Here is a 26695-nt window from a genome sequence, read left to right as displayed (position 1 = left end):
TCAAAAAAACATGCCTTAAGGAAAAAACTGGAAAACCTCACCTCTTCAGATTCTGCACTGGGTTTGGGCATAAAGGTAACCACAAATTTTAGATAAGATAATTTTGTTAGAAGCAGAGACATACATAACCATTTCCTCCCCCTTCCCCTGCACAGACAGAAAAGTACTTTTGAGAAGTGTGTTTAACTTGGCGTTTGTACTCTTGTACAGATCTAAGGCTTCTCAAGAGTGTGATACATCCCAAAGATGTATTTTCTGTTTATGGAAATAGCAACTGAGGACGTGTACCAAGTCCTTGATGAAATGTAACATGACACATTAGGCAAGAATATCATCCTAAAATTGCCAACAAGCGTGTTGTTTTCAAAAAAAGAGACATTCTCAAAACCAGAAACCCATGGGGAAGAACAATCAAACACTGCAGAATATACAAAGCTAGTAATAAGATTAAGTTGATCATTTAGAGGGGAGTATAAGGAAAAATTGTACAACAGTATTATACCAAGAAAAATAGAACCCATGTTCTCCAAAAAGATTATAGATCTCTGTATATCTGTGATGAAACAGTATAATGCTAGAGACTGAGAACTAAAAAATACTGCTATTAAACACATTTTCTGAAAGACATACACTTCTTCCAGTAGGGCTTTAAAAATAAATCTAAAATTACGCAATTAGTATAAGTTGCACTTATCCTGCAGGGCAGTGGAATCCAGAACTTAGTACTGAAGAGGACAAAATTTCAATGCTTTCTGTAAAATGCACTGTTTAGGTCAGAAGCAATATATTAATACTAAAGTTTCTTGGTTTCAGGACCACCATTGCCACAGCTGGTGCAAATAGTACAGATTGAAGGTTTTTTATTTTTTTTTCCTTCACTGCCTTCCACAACTTGCTGTATTGAAAATAGTCTGATCATGAAAAGTAGGTTAGTGAGGACAGATCAGAAGATGCAGTCAGAGGTTTAAACTGATGGGGACAGCAAGGACTTGAAAGTTCATTTTACTTCTAAGCAGCAAAGGACAGCAAAATCACCTTGCAAAAGATATCATCTGCCCTCCTGCTTCCTTACTTCTCATGTTATGTTCATCACTTAAACTGCTAGAGTTGTTTGGGCTACAAGAGATGAAGCAAAAAGCTTGGGAAATTTCTCTACCGCACAGGATTTTCTCTGTTAAGGGACAATTTCCCAGAATCAAGATGACATAAGTTGTATTAACATCAATTATACTCAACAAAAATATAGCTTTGCTACAAATACCACAACTCCAGAAAGCAAATACAGAAAACACACCACATCAAATCAGTTGAACTAATTAAAGTTTCTCAAATTAAGAAAGAAGCATTCTCTATCCACAATTAATGGCAAGCAAAGACATTTCATGCACATATGGAGACAGTAACTTTAAACTTTTTCATTACCTTTTGCTGTCTGTCACTTAGATATAATGGTCATTACCAGAAAATTTTTTTTTTTTTTTAAACACAGAATTAAGAAATTGGATATTATGTGGGCAATTTCATTCTGGTTTTCCATTTCTTCTAGCCGCCAACACTTTAGGAACAGGAAGCTTCACTTAATGTCTTTTCACTATATGATCTTCAGCATGGAAGATTAATTTTCATTGTGAAAGAAAGCATGGAGGATCGAAAACCAAAAATATTCACAAACATCTACAGCAAGATATAGGATTGAGGAGGGGTACTTTTTTTTTGTTTCCACCAGTTAAGTCACTGGACTGAAAAAGTCTACCTGCAGATGCTCAGAACTGCCTCAGTACTGTTAACCTGAGCCCCTTATCACCTCCTTCGTAAGTACTATAGGTATATTTAAATTAAGTGCTTTTCTTCCTGACTCTCCTGAGACATAAGCCTACTACACACTCAGCACATTTACCAGACACAGGGAATCTGATCTTGGCAAGGACTGTTTTATTCCGTTTTTAAGTGAGATCTGAAAATGGTGTACTACAGTACTACACACTACAGCATGCGCACAATATTTGTTGAAGAACGCTTGTGAATAGGGAAGACTCCAAGTTTCTTTTTCAACCTAGGAAAAGAAAAGTTACTATAAATTTGAGCAAGCATGAAGTTATCTTGAGACAGAGCCCAAGGACCTAGCTTTCAACACAAAGCAGAATATCTCAAATAGAATTATAAAAAGTCATGAAACTAGAAAAGAGGGCTCTCTCTCCAAGATTGCCCCCCAGTGCTCTAATCTATCTAGAGCCCTCTTGTCCCTCCAGGGAGTCAACAGCACCTCCCAGTTTGGTGTCATCAACAAACTTGCAGAGGATGTTCTCCAGTCCTGCATCCAGATTGTTGACAGAAAATGTGAAGTAGCTTCTTTCTTAGCCTCCTGATTGAGATACCCATTATAAACCTCTTAATTCTGCCCCCACTGATTGTATGGAGCACTGCTACTAACACCAGACAGGAATTTCAGCCTGATGGACAAGTCAATAAAAAAACAAGATACTCAACCTCAAGTCCTCAGTGTTATCTGCTCATATCCATTTTTAAGGCTACCCTTCAGTCTTGTAGAAGACAGACCACAACTTTATTCTGAATATTAGCCACCACATTAATTTGTGGCAGCACACTAAGTTGAATAATAGTGTAGATTAAAAGAAGCTTTACTCCTTGTACTTTGATGGACTTGAGCTAGAAATTAACAGTTTGTCTATCAAGAACAGATTTGCTAATCCTAATGGCAAGTGTTTACCAATTTACAATCCAAAATAGAGCAGTCTCCAAACCGTAAGCAGTATTTAACTGTTTACTTCAGAAATTTGATGGTGGCTGTACATACTGAATCATGTCCAACTTAGCACACAGCAAGAAATATGAAGAAAATATTTACTGTAGCAAGGTCCTTCCTCTCTCTCTGTAACCTACAAAGGAAGACTAGGTGTTATCAAAAATGTAATAGCTGGTATTCATGGATCTTGGAGATTTAAACTAATGAGTGAGTTTGAAGTCTTAGAACATGTGACTCATGATAAAGAACAGGAAATCATCATCCAGAAACTGCTTACAAATACCACAACAGCAGTGAACTGCATAGCAAACACTGGTCTTTCCTACCAAGTTCCAAGAAAAAAACATCTTTCCAAAGCACAGCACGAAGACAACATACAGTAGCATGCACTTTTTCATGTGGCTTCTGGAGGACGCTTAGCATGCTCAAATTCAGCGTACAGGGTAATTACATCCTTTATCTCAGCTTCAAGGAGCAAAACTAAGCCCAGTTTCCTTTTTCCAATTGTACCAATACACACATTGCTAGTGTGGGCACAGCTCTGTATTTTAAAGGAAGAACGAGTAAATTTAAGTTTCCTTTGGGGAAAAGAGTGTTAAACTATATCTTATCTACAGCAAAAAAATGAATTTCTTGCAACAAAGCAGCAAGACTGAAGCTAGTGAAGTTACACTGTTGTCAAGCTGCTCCACTGGAGAAAACATCTACTCTGTAGTTTAAGATTGCTCTCATCGAAAAGATAATCATTGTTTCCAGCAGAAAGCTCTTCTTCTGTTGAAATTATAACCAAGTTTCCCCCCCCCCACGGATTTATGGAGTTTAATTCTTTGTGAGTTAAATGTTTCTCCTGGAAAGCAGATAACTATGCTGCTGATGAATTTTAGTCCTGCATTCTTGTTTGGAACATGAATAAGTATGTATCCTAGGGCCTGACAGAAACTCACATCTGTGCAGTTACAGAGTCAGAAAGGTCCACTGGGTAGAAGAAAAAACTACTCCTTTGATATGCTTTTTCAGTGAAGCATTTGAATGGTGCCCATCTTCTCTGAAGTCTCAACTGTGTTATGACAAACCAAAATAATTCTTTTACACTGCTCTAAGTCTTTCATCATTCAAAGCAGCATCAACAACGACACATAGCATGAAGATTAAGAGCTACGCTGTCTTTCCAATACCTCTGCCATGTGTTTTCAGACCTGCAGTCATACACTATTTCTTTAGTTAACAAAACCAGACATCAATTATTTACATATTGAAAAATCCATATGTCCAATCCTACAGTGAAAGACAATCACCACCTCAGAACAGATGTATTAAAGAAAACCAGCCACTTTGCTTAAAATAAATACAAAACTGAGGTGCTGGTTTATTCAAGGCAACCAGTTTCTGTTCTACTGCCTTTACTCAGTAGTAATTTGAGTAAATTCACCCTGTAACCTGAACCCTTGCAATCCTCATGTGTTGTAAGACATTCTAAGGAAACATTAAAAACCCACAACCACCTTATTTTGGAGGCCTTACTTTTAGGTATCTCAAGTTTGACATAAAAAAATAGGACTCAATTGAGCCAGCTTCAGACAGCTACAACCTAGTCTGGACTTCTTTCCTTCTTTCAGCCAAGTGAAAGAAGCAGACACTTTAGGATGAGAATCCTGGCACGTGAATGAGAGCATCCTCTTGTCTCTATTGACCTCACATAGAATCCAACATCTACCTCCACTACAGGAAACACAAAGCAGAATCTTAAGTTTAGGCAAGATGAATCTCCCAGATATCTCTTGTACATGATCCCACCCCCAACCACCTCAATTCGTCATGCCTTTAATTGAAGTGCTCATGTGTGCAGTACTTCTAAAAAGGCCATATAGTATTTCAACCCTGGAATTACCCCATAAGTGAAGCATTTAAATAAAGTACATCATGTGTTATTTTATAAAAATAACTTGGCTTTGTTTTATAGCCTATATGAACAGAACCCTTCCTAAATTAGGAATTTATGTATATCTTCAACCCTTGAAGTTTAGACTATTCAGATGTATAGGTTATTTCATCCAATTTTGACTGTGCTGTAGCTGTCTTCAGCCTCACTTGTAGTTAGTATGATCCAGCACTTCTTTACAACCACATGCGGAAAGACAGAATTCACAACTAAATTGCTCGAAGTCTAATCAATATCATGAAAGATACACACAAAACCCAATTAGAGAATGCTACTTTCCTCACTTTAAGTGAATGTTTATCCCTCCCCCCCCCAATATCTTCTCACAGACCATATTTCCAATAAATGTTTTTCTTACAACTTATTCAGAAGTTTGAATTTGTTCAGCAACAGTGAATGCAGCGAAGGCTAATTTACCTGATTATTTTTTTAAGATGATCAGTGTTAGGTGCTGTTTTTTTTTTTTTCCCTTACAGAACTTGCAAACAGTTGTATGAAATTCGCATGGACAAATGGAGAATATACACTTTTGATACTTCCATGATCCTTAAACCATGCAAAGAAATTAAACTCCAGGTAACAATCACTCCTTTGCATAACTGACAATTGAATTGTTTTATCTGCCCTCAAGATTTGAGAGTTACATTTGTTCCTGACTCAAGTTTTAAAACCTATGATGCTCTCCATATTTTAAAATTCCTTGAAAGTTTTCATTACAGAAACAGGCAAGAATATCCACTAACACGCTATCTTAAAACAATATCTGGAGAATATAAAAAAATCAAGTTTCTTCATCAAGTTTTTTTGATCAAGATTCTGCAACGAATTCACTTAGCAGCACAGCGTAGATATTAAACAGATATGTACATTTTTGCTGTTCATTAATTAGATTAAGAAATGGTAAGCCATGCTGCTACTAGCTACAAAGATGACCTACATTACTATGAATTGACAGAAGACAAATATTTTCCCTTATTTCATCTTGTTATTCCATCTGTCTTCACAGTGTAGGAGTGTAGTGAAATAGATATTTAAATAATTTCAAAGAAGTCTCACAAGCACTATTATCATCTATCTTCCCCACACAATGCAAGAACGAACAAGTATTCCACAAAATTGTCTAAGGAGCAGAACATTTTCTTTCCATGACTTTCAGCTCCAAAACAGCCTGTTTCCTGAAGATATTCGTTTTGCATTAAATAAAAAAATCTCAAACCAGATGAGTGTTGACTTCCCCCTTCCTTGAGAGGATGGAAGAAAAAAATAAACATTGAGAAAGACCTGTGAACACTTTGCCCAGGACCTAAGGCTGAGAAAGGTCAAGTCTGTTCTAAATGCAGAGCCAGTGATATTCCAACAGAGTTCAGAAGTCCACATCCTCTGCTCTCCCACTCCCACTATAAATCTTGAATTATTTAGATAAGCTTTTTGGAACAAAGGTTAATAAGACTTTAGGTCAAAAACCAATATAAGTCAACATTATCCAATTAAACAGTTATTCTTTTTGTTGTGTTCTCCTGTCTTGCCTTTGTTAAAAAAAGGTAGCCCAAATCAAAAGCTTGAAGTTCCCTGCCCCCCTCCCCAGCATGAATGTTACACACAAATACAACAATCCCCTATATAATCACATATCTATTTATCCAATACTATATTTCTATTTGATTTTTCCAAACTGTAAATCAAGATGCTAGTTTGTTCCATACTTTGGAAAGGCACAATCTTTTCTACCTCAAAAAGGGCTTACTGACTTAAAGTTAACACTAGCTAATGGAAGTGAGGTGTGCAATAAAAATGCACTGAAAGTATAAGTTGAATACTTCTGTTTACATGCCCGAAATTAGGAAAAAAATGATTATACAAACTCAGGATGGTGAGGTCATTAATGATGGTCACAACTAGCAGACATCCTTCTGCAGTTATTCATATCTGCTGATATCATTTGCAGAATGCCTGCATCACTAACATGACTATTTTCAGTTATGTTTCACCATTCCAGAGCATTAAATTATATATTGGGGGGAATGGAGGAAAAAAGATTTATGGAAGAGGCCAAGAAGTGCTGGGTAGCTATACTCTTCCATGTTCTTACTTGGATCACAGTGATCATATATATTTTTCCAGGAAAAGCTTTCTATAAAAGAAGAGCAATAAGATTAAACTACATCCTGTGAAGTGTCACTGTGTTAACTAGAATATTATGAATTTATAAGACTGTATTATAAACTGTACAGATCATGTCAAGTACCTACCCTCCCCTAACTGCATGCAAAGGAAGCCCTCAGCCCCTGCTAGGAGTTAGGCTTAATGGCAGCAGTGATGAATCACATGAAGTGGTGCAAAGAATATAACAAGCTGAAAAATTTAACCCCTAAAGATATGGTCTGCTCTCAGGACCTCAACTGGGTATCAACTGTAAGACAACCTGCTGGACAATTTCCCAAACCTCAGACTGTCCCCCAGACTCTCATCCCCAAGCACTAGGGCATGGTACATTAAGAGGAAGAGATCTTGGATGCTCCCCCAATCTATTCATGAGGAAATAGCCTTCAATTTCATTCAGTCTTTTTTGCATAAGGTAGGGCACCCTGGCACTCCAGAGAGGGAGAGAAAGACCGCAGCAGCCTGAAGTGGAACATGCAAACAATCTGCTGGCAGGAGTCACTGGGCAACACTGATACAGAGTTGAATTAATTGCACTTCTAGGTATTTCTTGATATAATGGTTTGAAACCTTTTGCCTAGGCTTTGCTATAAAGTCAGAAGAGGAAGCATAGGCTTTTACTGCATAGCCCCCAAATTTCTACTAAAAAGTCTTGATTTAAGTACTCATAGGACTTACCAAGACTATCCACTTTGGTTCATATTTTCTAGGTATTTGCCTGCCTTCCTGATGAAGCAGGGGAATGATGATGCAGCAGGGGAAAACAAAAAACAAGAACACAATAAATGCATTTTACTAGGGGGCTGTAAACCTGCCATGCTATTAAACAGATTTTATGATTGGTAGGAAACACCAAAAGCCTTGACATGAGAAATTAGTTTTCTGTAGTTCCTATGAAATGTCCTACAGATCTAGCAAAACTTAAGAATCCCCCGCCCCGCCCCCCAAAGGCTTATGTGTGTTCAGTATAGGACCTGTTTAGATCTCCAACAACTCAAAGCAGTGCACTTGATGGGCCTCTCAACTCCTCATTTAGAGCACAGGCTCAACACAGAAAATGATAGACATACTTTAACCAAAAACTTAACTGGATTTTTACTGCAGTTGTTTTTTTCCTGTTTAGTAGGGGAAAGAAATGACAAGCATCCAGACTGCTTCCCCTATATTCTCAGTACTCCTACTACTGATGCTGTGGAGTAATGGGATATCATGAAGGAAGGGGAATTTGATTTCATTGCAGAAATGTTACAACAATAAAGGAATAGGAGCAAAAAAGAGGCTGTGCAAAGATTAATTGAAAAGACAAAACAGTACAGCCTCCAGTTCAGGAGTCACAAGGCTGGAAGCCAAGAAACCATATGAAAGTACCACCATGCTTGTATTGATCCCCCACAAGTCTTTTGGGGATCATATTTTCTGGCCTCCAATCTAGATTTACAATCATGAGAACAGCCACACAGATCAGACTGAGTATTTAAGATGGCTACAAAGAAATTATTATTTTTTTTTTTTTTTAAAGAGAGTCACCAAGGAGAGAGGGGGAAGTTGGTTCTAATGAACCTAGGTAAGAAATATATCCTAGAAACCTAATTACACTGATGTAACGGATCAGTTCCATGGTACTTAACACTAGTTGAGAATTGAAACTTTGTACACTGAGGTGTTTTAACAAGTAGTTCACTCAAGTCATAGTGAAATCAGAGCAAACCCATCTCATTATGTACTCGTATGCCTTAGAGGAGGATGTACGTTCTTAGAAAAGAAATCATAGACACTGTTAGGCTTGAACTCATTTATCATATTTACTTTATAACTCAAAAAGAAAATATCTTTATAACCAGCACAATTTGACACTTCTATTCTTTTTTTTTTTTTGCTGTTTTATTAATTTAGAAAGCAATAGTATCTATTAACAAATATTCATCAATATCTTCATAACCTTTCATAGGCAACACTATGGATTGTGACATGCTACATTCACTGCTTCAAAGAAAGAACTTCTACTCTTGCTTTCACGTGCCAGGAACAGGTACATGAATCCTGGTCATGAGATATATCCAGATGTTTAATAACTAGCATACCTTGTAAAAATCTGAATACACTAACTCTGATCTCATATTAACCACTATAAGTTAGAAGCAACTCCAGCCATATTACCTCAGTATAAAAGTAGCATGGAGCCAGCATCTGGCCCTAGACATATCAAACTCTTCTAGATGCAAAAGATCAGGAAATATTAAGTTATTAGAAATGCACAAGTATTGTTAGGTATTTTACTATCTATGGGATTAGAACCACTGAATTATCCAATATTAAAATACTTGCTTTGGTTCTTTGCATCTTCTGATCAACACTCAGCCACGAACTCTAGTCTCATGTAGGCATTGTAATTAGCATGCTTCCTTCCTTTCTGGAACCATGCTGATTTTTTAAAGGGAAGTGCAAGACGCTCTTCCAATTGAATGTAAATTGTATAATTTATTAATTATTTCAGTAGCACTTGATATTTATTTTAATTAATCTTTAAGTCAGACATTAATGCTGTAGAGTAACAGCAGGACATCAAAATAAGTTTTTTTTGGTTGAGAGCATTTCTATGAAGAGTAAATAGTGCACTTTTTTTTTAACATGATAAAGTTTGAGTGAAATTACGCCACATAAAATAGATGTTTCCAAACAAAAGAAAAAAGTTTCTCAATGTGATACCTGCATGAGTAAGTGAAGAAATAAAAGTAATAATCCCCACTTCATCACAGCCTTTCCTTCAGAGCTGTACCAGGATCAGCAGTCTCTGCAGGGACAGGATTAGGAAGTTTAATTAAACTCCTGCTTCCTTAGGCTGTGGCTGGCTGCAAAACTCTCCACGGCACCCATTGGAATTCATGGGAAATGCATCCTAAGCCAAAAAAGTTATCTTCCTCTCGTTGTGTTCCCTATAACTGAGGGAATCAGTCATACATATGTCAGAGAGAGTTTTTAAGAGCTTACTCTGAATTGGCATAGACCAAACCTGTGAGCACATTTGACTAAGACAACTCTCTGTCCCAAGGGTGTTAGTGTTGAGAAACAGTCAATCATCCTTTCTATTCACCGGAGCTAATGACTGAGGAATGGACAACGGCCATCTGGGCAAGTAGACCTACAACCTCCTCTCCTCATCCCACACTACTGTAGCAAATGACAGCACCAATAGTACTTCTGTCTATCCCAGAATCTTGTGATAGAACTACAGACAGCACACCTCACTTCTTTAATGACACTAATAACTTTAGAAGTGTGCATTTCTACTGCCTTTTAAACCAGGAATTGCCTTTCCTTGTCCTGCTGAACTTCAGCAACCTGACATTCTACTGAACCTTTTATTAAAACTGCAAGATAGGAACTACTTTGGCCCATGGACACACAAAATTGAGTACAGAATTCCCAGATTTTAACTACATTTTTCACCATACCATATGAGTTACTCCATACTAAGATGGCCACAGGTTTTACAAGAACAGTGCTTTGTCTGAATTTTGCCTCTACATGTACCAGCACTACATCAACGTGAATATCATGTTTCTGGAAAAAAAAACAGGCCCTCTTTTCTTAAAGAAATTGGAATGATACAAAATAGCAAACAGACGTCTAAAATAGAGTGGTTTTCAGTGAAGTTTTAAGATAACAAATTTTGCTTAAATATTTTGGCTGCCCATGACCCCAAATAAATCACTTAATATCGAGTTTCATTTTCCCCCATCAATCAAGTTGTAGCTAGAACACAAAAGAGAAACGGGGACAAAGTGTTGGCAAGACTTTTATGCCAGTATCATTCAGGAGTATGCATGGCCCATAACATAAATAGGATCAGCTCTGCATTTGCCTGGGACACAGCATCTTTACATTGTGCTGCAACTTGCAGGAAGGGTATGCTGTGCTCAGTACATCATGCTCCTACCCTCCACCCCTTATTTCCTTCCCCATGTCCAGATCTGGAAACAAGACAGATTCCAAGTCTTTATGCCACTTTACTTTGAGTTGTACTTCAACTGTGAACAGCTAAAATGTGTGGCTTTTTTTTAAAATGTTTAAAAACAAAATTAAAACAAAATTAACAAAATTAAAACAAAAATAAAACCACGCAACACCCTGATTCTCACTCCCTGCTTGCACTTCGAAGTCCTTACTTCATTCCAGTTATTTTACCGGACTCACAGCTAACATCATTTGAAGTCTGTGCACGTGGAATAAAAACCATGTCCCTCCCTAATGTTCACAACCTATCCAAAAGTAAGATATCTCATGCTATTTTCCCTACCAGCTATAAGGGAAGAAGAAACCCACCTTCTTTCTGAAGAGAGACAAGCTTAAATGGCTGATCCTCTAAACATCTTTTCAGAAGTGACTGACACATCCAAAAGCCACCTCCCAACTGAGCCCTGCATCTCCTTATACATTGCATAGCTGACCTTTTTGTTATTCCTTGTTCAAGGAGTAGCAGTTCTTCCAAGCCTTTCAGATATGGGCCCCAGTGGAGAGAGGATCAATGATATAGTTTGAATATATCTAGACTCCATGTTACAACTCATATGAGAGCTTCATGGCATGCACCAATTAAGCCGATAGTATACAGTCCCATTTCCTTACCCTCATCCTGATAACAGCATTTGTTTTTTTAAGCAAGAACACTCAACATTTTACAGTTTAAGATACTAAGTATTCCCAACACTCACACCGCTACAACCCTCCTGAAGCTCTGCATTCCCTCCAAAGCAATACATAACTTAAAGTTAACATAAAGGTCTTCCTGTCCCTGTGCCAAGACAACATGAAATTACGTAAAGCAGTGGGAAACAAAGATTTCAGCTTCATACATTGCTCTGCAAGTCCCACCCCTTTTTTCTCATCAGTGCATGGAAAAATGCAGTGGAGAGAGAAGCCGCTTTTCACAGGCAGTAATGATGCTTTCAAGGTCACAGTCCAGACACAAATTTACAGAAGACAAACAGTAATAACATAACTTTCCTTTTCATAATTGTTTCCCAAATCTCTCCAGTCACCCTGGGTTCATGTCATCATTTCCTTTTTTTATGCACCTTGCTGCTTTGCACATTTCAGTGAATCTTCATATACGATACTGAATACAGGCAATATAACGGGAATTAAAGCTCTTTGAGAGCTTATGTGCCACATTCAATTAACAGTATCAAGAATCTTGTAGCTAGCAGCAAACCCAAGACACGTAATAGGACTACTTTAGAGTTTACTAATGGATAAAATACTACACAAATACCTCCTCTTCTAGAAGATTACAATAGACTTCAAAATAAGAACAGATTATCTTATTCCATCATGCAGAAGGACAAAATAACGGGATGTCCATTATCTCCACCTCATCCAATCTGCCTTATGCAGCATGGAAACTATATCTAGTGTCTCTGCTGTAAAAGCAGGCATTGGCATTGCAGACCTTACCAGAGGCTGCCACCCTCACAAACAAACTCAGCATCAACACCTCTTATCAAGGCTGGTCCCATCAACACCACACAGCATTTGGCCTGGGTCTCCCATGGGCCTTGTCTTGAAGGAACGAGAGCACAGTAACAGCCTTCCACTGCATGAGACCAAGAGCATGTGCTTCACATTTTGAATAGGTGGAGGACCCAGGGCCTTCACAGATACTGTTGGAGAATTCTATAAAACAGAGCAAACCAAACCTGAGACAGCCTTATCCATACTTTACTCTGAGGTCTCTTCTGGTTGTATCTCCAGAACTGTACCTTTGGCTAACAAAGATATTGGGAAGTTCATCTTCAGTACACTGAAAGCTCAAGAGCTTGGTGACAAATACCATGAACAGTCAAGGAAATTTGTTCCAGTGCCTACAGTTTAAAATACACAAAGTTAATCTTTTTTTAACAGAATTTATAATATCTGTGTTTGTCACTTCCACCTCAGGACACTGACTCGACACAGAAACATTTAGCAGGGAGTGTTTGTGTGCATGTGTGTAGAATCAATACTCCACCACTGTACAAAAGTGTTTGTTCCAAGGAAGAATTTAGACTCCCAGATTTGCAACCAATCAGTTCCAGACACAGAACTCCAGTGGCGGAGTCACTCAGTCTTCACAGAAGTAATTAGGAGCTGCAGCATGGCTTAAGAGAAGCCAGTTCTAAATAACTGCTTTGGGAATCAGCTGGAACAAATTGCATTGCATCTAGCACAACCCTGATCTAAGCTACAGGAAAGTTAATCTCAAAAAGCCAATAGCCAGGCATATGTCTACAACATATATGAATTGCTATTTCTTAGTCTAGGGAAGCCAACTTCTCTATCTCCTTTGTGATACCCTGTCTTCAGAGAAAACGTCTTTTATTTAGGGCTTTTTACTGCCTACACAACATTAAAAGTTGAGTTACGCAGGTAATATTGTCAGAGAACACCTTTACAAGGAACTTCCCAGTAGTCAGATGCAATATATACACGCCCATTTGGTATAAAGGGAAGTTGGTCCTTTTCTGGTAGAAATCTCCTCTTGACTTGAATGCATTGAAGGAAAACTGAGCTTTTGCCCAGAAAGAATCCATAATGCCTGGCAGTATTAACACACTAGTAGGAGCAAAGAAGCTTTGATGTAATTATTACCAGTAGGTGGTATGCATTAACTACTATTTCCAAGCCAGAAGGTTATTCAGCAGCTTTAGAAACAATAAAACCCTCAAGACAAAAAAAAAGTTAAGAAATCATTAACAAATCTTATGCATTCATGATAAATTGCAAATATAAGCAGGCATACATGCTGGGAATAATTAGCAGTATACCTCAACATTATTGAATGTCAATGGAGTCAAGAACACTTTTCATGGAAGAACAATACAGAGGAAGCAGCCAAGTTGTATTTAAGAGGAAACATGGGCAATTCTGTTAATTGTAGAAAAAAGGCCAGATATAAATAGGATGGGCTCACAGTCTGTAGCATTTCTTCAAAACCAGGACCTGCACAGATTGAAAGACAGAAATAAAGTGCAACAAGCTCTCTCTAAAGCTTTTAGGACAGAATAAGGTACTTGTTAGCCTTTTTTTTTTTTTAAGTAAGACACTGTCACTCTAAATTGGATCTCTGGTGAATGACCATTTTCCGTTCAGTTGTCCACAAGCATCTGCTGAGACTATTAAGTAGACATTTAAGAGAAATATTAACTTGACATGAACACAGAGTGTACACCTCAATTCTATATGGGCAGAGAAACCAGGTAGTCTGCTCAGTCTCTGTAGAGCATACCACCACATTAGTAGGTTGGACTGCTGAGCCCCCTACTTGCAGTAACCACAAACTAACTTTATTACTTCAGTAATAGTTTACTAGTATGCTCTGGTAAATACAATAATTTGTTAACAAAAGTTGTCAATGACAGTGTCTCAAAAGTGTGAGATTGTCCCTGCTCCCCCTTAACAATATATTACTAGCTTTGTTTAGTGAAAACGGCAGATTTATTTTTCCAAACATGATCACAAGGAATTGAAGGAAAGAAAATCCCATACAAGTATGCAAAACCTGCTACTGTCTGTAGCAACTTAGAGGCCTTTAAAGTCTGACTCTGTCTCAGGCCAACAGAGCCTCTGGAAGAGGACAGAAATTGTAATTCAGGCCTCCTCACATTTAAGCTTCTGCCACTATAATTTGGCTGACAAACCTAAACTCCATGAGGAAAAAAAGTTCCTAGCAATGCCTATTGCTATGATTCCCATGTGAAGACAGGAACATTTTTAATGAAGTAGAAAAGGCTAAAGGTTTACTACATTTTTCTTCTATGCTTGGAAAGAAGCAGGCTGACAGGCTAGTATCACAACAGGACAACAAAGTGCTTTCCAGTCCATTAGTAACTAAGGAGGATGTTAAACATCATCTACAAGAAATAAACGTTCTTAAAATTAGTATACTTGTATAATTCACAAACAATGTTTGAAATATGCCGTGCAGATGACTTGCCTGGCCTACCTGCATCCGGTTCTAATATAATGTATGCCTTGAATAAATTGTATATGACTGGAAGAAAGTCTACCTATAATTCCCAAAGGAAAACCTGGATCCAAGGATAAAACCTGTACTAAGAAAATCCACCTTGCTTGGCTGAATTTCAATCCCAAACAAAATAATTGGAAGAGGTCAATAAACAAAGACAAATAAATAGTAACAGCTATATTCTTGTCAAGCAGGAATATGTTTACCTAAAAATAAAATGAATAATTTCACTGTGCTTGATACAACTGGATTTGAATCAAATATTATTTGTCGTATCACATTTGATTTAATGCACCATGATACTACAGTTGAAGAATCAGCACTCTTTAAAAAGAATATTCTTCATTAAAAAAGATTAAGGATAAGACTATCTGAAATCATTTTTTTCCTGAGAGATTTAAAGACTTGTTTTAAAACAATTTCAAAGAAAATAAAGAAAAAAAGGTATTCTACTCAGAAGAACCATGAACTGAAAACAGTCTCTTTTAGCAAAAGACTTATAAGTTTGAAGTATTTTTAGATTAGACAAGAGACTCGTCACGCTACAACCCACTATGTAAATACTTTCATGAGTAGAAGTTACTGCATATTAAAGCAACGGCTTTGTTTACATTAGCAGACAGTACATCCCCACTAGGAAGAGATCTGAAGGGTACTGAGGACCTGACACACACCTTTTACAGACTTGTGGGGTGAAAGAGGTAAAGAATGATTGCAGATCAGCCACAGCCTGCTTTCGTGGCCTGAGTGCCTCTCTGCAGCTAGAGCACATTAGCTACACTCCCAGAATGCGTCTTCTGGTCTAGTCTCATTGGAAGGGAATCCGCTCACAGGCTGTGGGGTGACTCCAATGCCAGTCACAGCACAGTGAGGGTTTGGTGAGAATGGAGGAGGGGAAAAAAAGAGCGAGGGGTTAACAAAAAAAAACAAAAAACAAAGACAGAAGACTTGCTTCAGAGTGCACTTCTGATGGGAACTGATGAGGTAATGCAGATGCATCCAAAATCTTCGTAAGAATCAATCACTGGAAGCTGTACTCAACTTCAGATTGATGTGAATGCCTAATTATTACTAAACTTAAGGAAATTTACTTACTTTAACGAGATACCCACATAAGAAGTAAGACTTCCCTTTCTGACTGTCCCAAAACCAGTAATGGTTTACACAGTACAAAGTACTGTCTTTCTGGAAGTTACAAATAGCTTTGTTTGACTAAAGCTGGGGTTAACAGAATTCATTGGACAAGTAACAATGTTGAAGTGAGGGGAATATAGCAAAATTTATGAACCGTATATAGATCAGAGTATACAAACCAAAGGACCCGTTCTAGTTTTAAATAACATGAAGTTATGAAAGCTCTCATATAATTGCTACTAAACAACTACAAGCCCAAATGATTTTAATAGCTGTGGAGGCCACTCAACACCACAGAGAATAAGAGCACAGATGAAAACCACCACTGACTGGCCAAGTTGCACTTTACAGTATGAAGATAAGGTACTGCCTACTGAATAAAGAAGTATTAGTTACAGAAAGCATAAGGCCTCACAAGCCTTTTAAAAACAAAGATTACAAAATTGGCAATATTATAACTGAAAGTTTATCTAATACATTTGCACGTATTTTTAATCACTATAAATTGGAAAGCTTAAATAATGCATATTAATGTATTCCATTTTAATAAGCAAGAGAAAATTTAAAATGCTGCATCATCAGGTATCCCTACTAACCATAATATGACATTTAATACAATATGAATATATATCTTAATGTGCTGGCAAGAATTATGTAACAAGGTCTAACATGAAGGAGATAAAAAGGGAGAGGGCACAAAGTCCTCTCCTCAAGACAGCAGAATTCAGCTTGAATATTTAGGCACCTATATTGAAAATAGTATCGGTTTTGCAGAGGTAATCTTTCACAGCTTACAAAGCTCAGCAAAACTACATTCTCAATGTTTCAGGAAGTCAGTCAACATGCAAGCAGCACTAAATCTTAAGTATTTCACTTTCTGCACTTATTTTACTAGTTTTCACTAATACAATACAAACCTGCTCGCATGGTTGCTCTTTTCAGCATTTCTGCTTGACATCAGCAACACTACAATCACAAACTCAAGCCCAGTTTATATTATGAGAAAGAGGGAACTGACATTAATGGAAAAGCAAATCAGTACCTGCTTCTTACTGTAGAATTAAGAGACTAATTCTCTTTCTGAAAAATGAAAACAAACCAAAAAATCTTAAGGATAAACAACTCTGCAGCTAATTATGATGATGCTTCATTTTTACTGATGTAATGTCTCTGGACACGAACAAGTAATTTTGGCAGGAAGCTCATAAGTCCTGAATGTCATCTCTGTCCCTATTTAGGAAAACCATCTTGCCAAGGGTAATTGGATTAGCAGCAGTTTTATCAGCAGAGACATCCCATACTGCTAAAATAAGGCATTTTGTAGGACAGCTTAAAGCATAATGTTTTCTGATCATGTAAGATAGCTTATGACTCATCCACTTTGATGATAAAATAAAGAACATACATAGCTTTCATATGATGCACCTTGAGGTTAATATCTTCACTTACATATAAGTATACATTTTTTTCCTTTAGCAAAGTAGAAAAAAGCAAGTCAATATATTTAAGCATAGAAGCATTCTGCTATGAGGCAGTCTTTGGAAAGTTAGTGCTATCTGAGAGGTTCAGGGAATTATTTTGCCAATGAGAGTAACCCTTGGATGCTCTACTATATCAAGATCATAGAAGCAGAACTAAGGTTAACATGTCATTAACTGAGTACTTCTACATACTCCAGGGGGTTTTGTTTGACTTCCTAAAGGAAGAAGGTTGCAGACAGGCTTTTTTACGTGACTGGAAATAAATCACAGTTCCTGAAGGGACTAGACAACTCAACACAAAAGGAAAGTTGGATCTTATTATAGGGAAGCATAATCATACTCTACCACATTTTGAGAAGTACATACAAGCCACCTCACTTTAAGAAATGAGAACATCAACATACCACACACCTCCAATTTCCGACTCTGGTTCTTGAGGGTATCCAAAACAATAAGCAATCTTCCAAAGAGGAAAATTCACATCTGCATGACGATACACTAAACAAACAAACAAAAAAAGCTTGAAACCAACCTGCATACCAAGAACAGTGTTCTTAAAAGCTAGGACTTTTCCAGCAGCATTTCTTTTTAATCTAACTATTGACTAGAACAAGCCCTGTAAAACTTCTATCTTTGTTACTCCCTAGCCTTCTATGACCTTCCCCCCTTCTTTTAAACCATTCTTGTTATATCACCCTGCATCTCATAAAAAAATTCTCTCACCTGTGCATGCTCAGTCTTCCTCTGCCCTTCAGAGGCTTGCTAGTGACTAATTATGCAGAATAAAAAAACAACAGGTACCTTTTCCCCCTTCTAGCCACACCTTCATTTAAAAAAAAAAGTTTCACCTGCAGCAGAGTTCTGCAATCCACAGATGATGGCAAGCAATTCTTTTTGTGGACTTTCATTTGCAGGGAATTTCAGGAATTAAAAAAAAAAAAAAAACATACCTAGAGAAAGCATGAAAAAAAAATCTGCCACAGTAGAAGTCTGATGAGTTTTTGTAGCATCCAAGGAATTCAATTAACATGTGCTTGCACTTCAGAAGAATTACTAGTATTTAGCCATCCTTAAAAATAGCAATTGCTACAGACAGCAGACAAGAGTTCCACAGAGCTTTAATCAAACCACTATGTGTGGGATAAAGCATGGTAGAAATTAGCATATGCCTTAAAAACATGCATCTGCCACATGTACTTCATCATAAGCAAGCAAGCACACACAAATTTCAGCCACTGGAATGACTGCTTTTCTTTGCAAAAAATCAACAAAATAAAGATCCAGAAGAACTGCCTCCAGGCATTGCAAGACACAAGAGTGGAAATTACTTCATTTTTTTGGAGCTCTGAAATGATAGCACTGATTTATCCCTGTATTAGAAAGATTAAGTTATGCTGTGGACTGTCTTAAGCACTGTGAAACGTTAAACAAATCTGTTTGCCCTTGGTACCCTTGTGATGGAAGGGAAGAGCTTTGGCCTGAACACTAGCAGAGAGCATACTTTTTAACAGTGTATTAATCAAGTGATCATTTTAAGATCAGATGATGGATGTGTTGCCTGGGGATCCACTTCAAGATTCTAAGGTCAGAGTCACATTAAGGTAAAAATGTGGTAAAACATCATCTCCAGAATTCCCTTCTGAGATTTATACAATGTTAACAACTTTCCAATAGCAATATTAAAGTGAATTAGTTCATCATTTGAAATTCCTGTGTGACTCAGTAAACCCTTGAGAATAAACAAGGAACTGCATGACATGGGAGGAGCCACCTCTTTCAGGTGTGGGTTCTGAAGTCTTAACGTGATATTGACATCATGACTTTATCAGAAAATTTAAACATTTTAAAACATATATTTCAGAGTGAAGGCATTTTAGACCCTGTAGTGCCAAACTAAAGCAAAATGAAATCACTAAATTGATATGATTGCAGAAGTTAAGGATTAAAGTGTAGGTACAACTAGAAGACATAAAAATGGCCACTGCTTCCCTAGTATATCTATCTCTATCTGTGCAAGTCACATCTGTTTACTATCCTAACAAATGAATTTTAACTGTGGCAGCTTTCTCCCTCCAGAGCTAGGACAGACAGAAAAAGGCTGGATTCAACCATGTATCAGTGACATGTCATCTGAGTTCTAAATGCAGAATCTTCTGCAGATTAAAGCAGAAATAACAGTTTTGGTTTTTTTCAGACTGAGGCTGACTTTGCAGTTCAGGAAGTCAATAAAAAATGTTTGACTTATAAACTGAACAGATTTAGTCTGTAAGTCACTGAGAAAAAAATAAATGTAATGCTCCCAGCACGTCAGCTTGACAGAGTCCCTTTGCTTTTCTGACCACAATTCTAATTTACAACTAACCTTTCAGCAACTGCTCAATTTTAGTCTTCAATCCTACTACTGTTGAAAAGCAATAGCAAAAACACGTGTTGACTTCAACAGGGAGAAGGTGAGGTTCTCCATAGTGTTTGCCTTATAAGTGATGGTCTTGTGACACATAAAATAATCATTAAAAATCTCGGTATGATTTAGGCAGGCAGAAAATACCCTGTTGACCCAACTCAGATCACTAGACACCTACATTCATTTGTTCTCTATTCAACAAACAGAAGCATAGTTTCTACCTGCCACACTCCCCCTCCCCAAATCAAGGCAAGAATTTGATAGAAAACAAAAGCTACTCTGTTTTAGGTAGAACACTGAAGTTCAGTTTTGTAACAAAGTAGAAAATCTCCAACTTTTACACCACATTTGGCAGGCAAGCACAGCCCCCAGGGGCATCTCATAATAGGCGATGGGTTTATACTGACCTGCAGTTTCTAGGTGTTGGAGGAGTAAGGCAGAAGACAGTCCCATCTGCCCTCCAAAAGGTGATCTAGGAATCTTGTGATTCCTGACATGTTAAAGTCATGATACGTGGGTTGTAGGATGTTTGGCTGTTTAGATAGGAAACAAAATGTGATTTATCGTTATTTCCTGTAAGAAAGAATTCGGACATGTAGAACAGCGGATATCAATTATTTGGGTTACTTTGTGAGAATAAAGGATCTTAAAAAAGTAAGTGTATGGAAAACTCATTGGCTGCACTTTTCCTGTCTAATGGGTCACGTTGCATCAGCCATTTCTTAACCTAAGCAATTTCCTACATGTTCCAGGGCCCTTTCAGATTATTTTTTTTTCCTAGTTGTAACGCATAATAAAAAATAAATTGCAAGGGTAGGGGGGGATAAGGCTTTTTTTTTTTTTTATCCTGAATTGATCATTTCTGGCAACATCATTGTTGGCTTATCAAGAAGCTTAAAGAAAAACGAATGTTCAACTGCAAATGTGTTAGGTACATGCCATCTGTGCTCTGGAGCTTCCTGTCACTAGCCTCAAAGTTAGCTGTCAGAGTCATAACATTCTTTGCTTATCAAACTCTGACTATTTCGCTCTGCTCTGCGATTACATCGAAAACACCTCTTTGATCCCTTTAAATGGAGCATGAATACTGTAGCAAAGAATACTGTAAAACAAGTTGCAGAGCCACTACAACTCCTTGTTGGATTGCCCACAACAATAGATTCTGAGCTACCAGCAGGCCTTAAAAGGGAAACAGATCAAAAAGATAACAAAAAAGACAATTCTTATGCAAGTTCCAAAATCAAAATACATTACCTTCACTGGAACATTGTACCACAAAAATAAATAAATAAATTTTAAAAATGGCCCCAGCATAGCATGCTAAAATGGATACATTTTCACCTGTTTGGATTATCTGTTCTTGAAAATCTAGTCAGTAACAGTTCCCAGTCTGTTCAGTTCCTGCCTTGTGGTACACCTTTTTCAAATTGTTTAGCTCTATCAGAAACAGAGACACTTCCCACCCCACATACTGAGCTGTCATCACTACATCAATGGCTCTGAGCAATTACAGTTTTATATAGTCTAATTAAACCTTCATACAGAACCTGAGCTAATTAAAAAGCCAACAAATTAAGTATGAAACAGACTGACTGTGAATGGGTATTTATATGATGCAGATACCTGCTGATGAATGTGTTTCTGTTATTCTTTTCCCTTCTGCTTCCTTCAGCAGCAGAGTCAACAGCTGTGGGCACGTGAAGCATCTACAGCAATTCAAGATTCAGGTGTTAAATCCTGATGAATTTTTTCCTCACAGCCACAAGTTCCATTACCGTCTCTACAGTATGCTCTGTGGTGGTATATACCTGGGGCTTGATCCTATTCCTGAATTCAACTATCCTACTGGTACTTTTGATTTTTTTAAAAAAATTTACTACTATTATCCTTACTATATGCACGAGAATAAAGTCATTTATGAGTCTCTCATGAGAGTCTGTGTGGGGAAAAAAAAAGGCAAAAACTTTCAGAAACATGTTGTGTTTTCCACTTTTCACTTCTAAGATGCAGGTCCTCCTTTTCTGTACTAAAAAAAAAAAAAAAAAAAGAGGTAAGAGGTTCCTTTTCAGATGTTAGCAAAAAGATGCTTTTAATGTGGCATTAACAAATCAATTTTGAGTCAGAATAGCTTCTACTAAATTTCAGACCAAGAAAAACATTGCATGGCTTTTGTTTTAATTAAGAAGCAGTAATTGCTTCTACATTAGTAAACCTAGCCCTGAAATGCTTGTATTCTCTACTGCACCAAACAAAACAAAACCCTGAGTGAGAACTTGAATGTAATGCTGGCCATACTAAACTGTAACAGTTTCCACTGCCTAAACTAATAAAAAATTCAAAAGGTACATAAATAATATAACTATTAATAGTAATTTGGATTATATATATATAAAAAAATCTTCAGAGTAATTTCACCTATATACAGAATGTAAAAAAAACCAACTACTTATTACAATTTTTATCTGTAGTAGAACCTTATATCTGAACCCTTATCTTAGACTATAAGCATCTTACTCTGAGGAAATTACATGTAGTAAAGCATTAGGTAGCCCTAAATGAAAATATGATGCAGTATATAAAATTAGAAAAAGTGACCATAAAAAAATTAAACCATTTCAAAATTTAAATTTCTATTGTAGGCTTTAATATAAGAAGGGTTATTTAAAAACAAAACAATAATAACAACAATAACAAAAAACTCAGGGTATTAAATGAACTAGTTTTCCAAGGACTATTCTACCAAGAGCACTGGAGTGTTCTAGCTAGAATGGCACACTACTGTACACTAATAAATAATTCTAATTATATTCTACCTGCAAAGTCTCTGGGAATATTTTAAAGGTGCAGAAGCTTATTAGAGAGTGCAAGCAATATCATGTGGTTATGTTATGATTTACCTATTCTGGCTGATAGATTTTAGAGTGCTCAGCACCTTTTCATATAAATTACATCTTGCAATATCAGTACCTTAAAGAACTTCCAAGATCTTTTAAAAATGGCTTCTGTGGTTCAATCATAATTGCAATGGGAATGAACATAAAATACTAAAATTGAATGACATTCAAGTAAGTTTACATCAAGTAAAAATATTTCTACAAAACTGGGTATTTGTACTAATGGAAATATTACTGCTTCTCTTTGGACAGTCTTGTGGATCTAGAATCTTAGGTACCATCTGATTAGATGAAAAAAGAGAGTGAAATTAGCCACCCTGTGGCCTAATTCATCTTATTTTTTTTCTACTGTTTAGATGTAAAGGTCAGGGAGCTCTCTTAGTACACATTCTACACACAGACATGGTATTACATTACAAAAATAAATTTCTAAAAACAGTCTCAAATTTAAATGTAATCAGTTCAAGTGAACTATTGTACTGTAAGTAACAGAGAACTCCATTTGCATTTGTCATCCTTTGTCAGTCAACATACTTCTTTATAGAATAAATCTTTTAGAATAATAGAACAATTGAAGTTGGAATGAGCCTCTGAAGAGTGACCAGTCCAACCCTCCTCTCAAAGCAGCACCAGCTAGAGCAGGTTGCTTGGGACTGTGCCCAGCTGCATTTTTAGTTTCCCCAAGAATGGAGCATCTACAGCCTCTCTAGGCAACTTGTTAAAGTGTTCAATCAGCTACACAGTTATAAAAGGGTTTTCTGATGTTTAAACTGAGTTTCATCTATTTCATATTGTGCTGTCACTACATAACACTAAGAAGAGTGCAGTGTTGAATCAGATTGGTAAACTGATCCAAGATAAAAACAAATGCAATACAATTTCTTGACGTTTATTTTTATATCAAATCAGCAAGCTGATCTGTTCAGTCAAGGGTCCACAGAATTTAATGCTAGAGAGGTTGCAAAAATCCCCAGGAAGGAATAGGAGGAGAGTGAGGCTACCCCTTTTGGCTGCAAACCATCTTCTACCACCTGTGGAAACCTCTCTCAGAGCTGGAAACAGACGTGTAGTTTCCTGCAAAGGTTAGGTTCTGATACTTTTAGAACATTTTATCTGAGGACTGAACATCTCCCTTAGCACAAAAATTTATGAATAAGTTTTGACTATTTTAATTTTCTAATTTATTTCACTAATATAGTTGGATGTAACACAACTTCAACTTGAAAGCACTCTAAACTTCACAGTACTAACCTAGCAGAAGCTAGAAGCTTAGGAACTGCTTATTTATGTTTTGATCTAATAATTCCTCATCTAAAAGATACTAGTATGAGGTGTCGTATATCTAGTAGCAAAACATTATAACAGATAAAACACAAGCAAACATTAAAAAATATAGTAAAAAATATAATATCAAAATACAAAACTTTAAAAAAGAAACCGTGCTTCTCTTTCTCACCTCCCATAATGATTCAAATTGTGGATTTATAGAGATGTAAGACTCACTGGGGGAAAAAAATATCTATTGTCTACCTCATATCTACTGCTCAAGCATACAGATTTTGCAGACCATGTCCACAATCAATAAATGCAGGAGATGTCATTTTGAAAAGCAAGAGAATTGCAGATGACAAGGAACATGCTCATCTGGAGTCTTCCTTCATCTCTAAAATGATGGAAGCAACCTCAAGCCTCTATTTATTGACATACCTGACATTAAATTGTCATACTGGCCCCAAAGAGAGGGTAAGACTTTATAGCTCAACACTAACATCTTAATACCATCCAGAAAGACCTTGCTATCATTAAACATCAACATATCTCACATGTTTATTTGAGATAAGAACATATGTGTTGGTGCTTTATTGCAGAGTGACTAAAATTATGTAAATTCAAACTCTAGCTTATCTCAATGTAACTAATTTGGGAGCTCTCAGTAGGGCATTCATCACCAAGTAGGCTGAATGAACATCAGTGACCACCAGAAGACATTTACTTTCACTGTAGAAATAGGTTAGGTATCATTTCTTCTCAGAAGCTTTAAAAGTGACTGGCACTCCAATCAATTTCAAAGTTCATTCCAAGTCTGTTTTTTCTACTTTATTGTCAGTGGAATCTTGGCATCTAATGTTGTGCTAGTATCATCTATTTCCGGGGTTCTGTTTCTTTCATATATTTTGGGGAAAATAGATCAGTCACATTTTCTGCAGTTTTTGAATATGGGTTATTTATTTCTAGACTGTGGGAAAAGTAATATAAAACATAGGTTGGATTGATTTTTCTAATGCTGCTTTCTCTTTGACACATCCCAAAACAACATTTTTTCCCTAAGGAGTTAAAAATCAAAATTAATATAAAATAAATATGAATATAAATATATTTTTAAAAAGACAGCAACTACCTTGTGGCTTTTTTTTTTTTTTTTCTTACTTTCCTGGTTGTCATCAAGTCTTAATTGCTCCTAGTAGGTGAGCTTGTGATTTTTTTTTCTTGAATTGATGGAATAGGATCAGTATTTTTTCACTATGTGTCCTATATCCTAACTATTAGTAAAACAAAAACAACAACAAAACGTGAACATCTGAACTGGCAGAACAACAGAAACCATGAATGTACACACTGTTCATCTTGTATGCTGTTCTAGGCAGGGCACTGGCTAGACTGTTTTACTGCTAGTAAAATTGCCCTTTGAAAATTAACAGTGATCACCCTAAGTATTTTTAATAAGCCTTCTGAACCTTAGGTCCAAACACTTTAGGAGAATCAAGATAGACTTTCTGTAAATTATAATGTGAATGAGAATTTCGAATAAAGTATTTCCACTGTTGAACTTTGTCTCATTGTTTTTGCGTACAAACAACAAAACTTGAATGCTTCCTTTTTGCTTTAGTCTGTAAGCACAACCAATGGCAACTATTTTAGGATCTCATTCTGATCATTAAGAACTAGAAACAGTTTTAAAAGTATCAACAATTGTATTTGGTCAAAACTCTTCTCAAATCAGAGAAGAAAATTTAGGTGAGAAAAAAAAAAATGCACCCAATAACCTTGTGGCAAAGGTACTTGCCTGGAGTATGAGAGTTCCTTACAATATTTTTATTATAGCTTTTAAAAACAAAACGAAACAAACAAACAAAAAACCCTACATAACAAAACAAAAAACAGCTTGTACAAATAGGTGAATGACAGAGAGTAAGATCTGTTTATGTCCCCTAAGAGCACTGCAGTCGCATGAGATGTAGGAGAAAGAATTTCAAATCCTTCTTCTGTCTGATTCGGGATAGGGACTTGAGCACATTTTTAAAAATCTTAAACAAATACTCCTCAATGACAAGATTATTTAGTTACTCTAGGATGATACTCTGTCTTACTTTAAATCCCTTGCAAAGGATATCTGGAAGTACAGGTTCTCCTTCCAGTGCCAAAAGAGGAAAAAAAGCTTAATGTCCTTGAATTATTTCAAAAAGTAACATTGATTTCTGGACAATTTCATTAAATTCTTTAGAAATATGTATATATATTTTTAAGTTCTGAAATTATTAATGACTTCCTCCGTATGCGATGTTTAATTTATTACTGTAAATCATAGAAATTAAATTCTAGTGCAGACCACAGTTTAAGTATTTTGTTATTGTTATTTTTGTTACAAATACATCTGCAAAACTTGAGATAACATTCCCCAAGGCACTAAAAATAAAAAAGACATAAACTTTATATTGGAATCTGGGGTATAAATACCCTCTTACAAGCATATAGTCTTGTAACTCAGATTGCGCTGATCTTTGCGAAATATTAAGTTAAATGTTTAACTACACAGAAAAAGTCATCTGTTTTCTGGAAAAAAAAAAGTCTTACTGAGCAGAGCAGAATTTGGTTTAAAACTGGAAATTACAATAATTATATATAAAGAAGATATA

At 36.6% G+C, this 26695-nt stretch overlaps 1 protein-coding gene across 2 annotated transcripts in view; it reads right to left on the bottom strand.

Moving 5' to 3' along the window:
• PIK3C2G (phosphatidylinositol-4-phosphate 3-kinase catalytic subunit type 2 gamma) overlaps positions 1–26695 on the bottom strand; it is a 323563-nt gene that overhangs the window by 266246 nt on the left and 30622 nt on the right. The window contains exon 1 of one of the 2 annotated variants that reach the window (XM_083808727.1): positions 7542–8314. The exons of the other annotated variant lie outside the window; for it this stretch is intronic. The gene's annotated coding sequence lies outside the window, so the exon portion shown is untranslated. Of the gene's footprint in view, positions 1–7541; positions 8315–26695 lie in introns of those variants that run through there. 2 annotated transcript variants of the gene reach the window in all.

Source organism: Anser anser, assembly GCF_964211835.1.
Source record: "Anser anser genome assembly, chromosome: 1".
Classification (NCBI taxonomy): domain Eukaryota; kingdom Metazoa; phylum Chordata; class Aves; order Anseriformes; family Anatidae; genus Anser; species Anser anser.
This window is presented reverse-complemented; position numbering and strand designations above follow the sequence as displayed.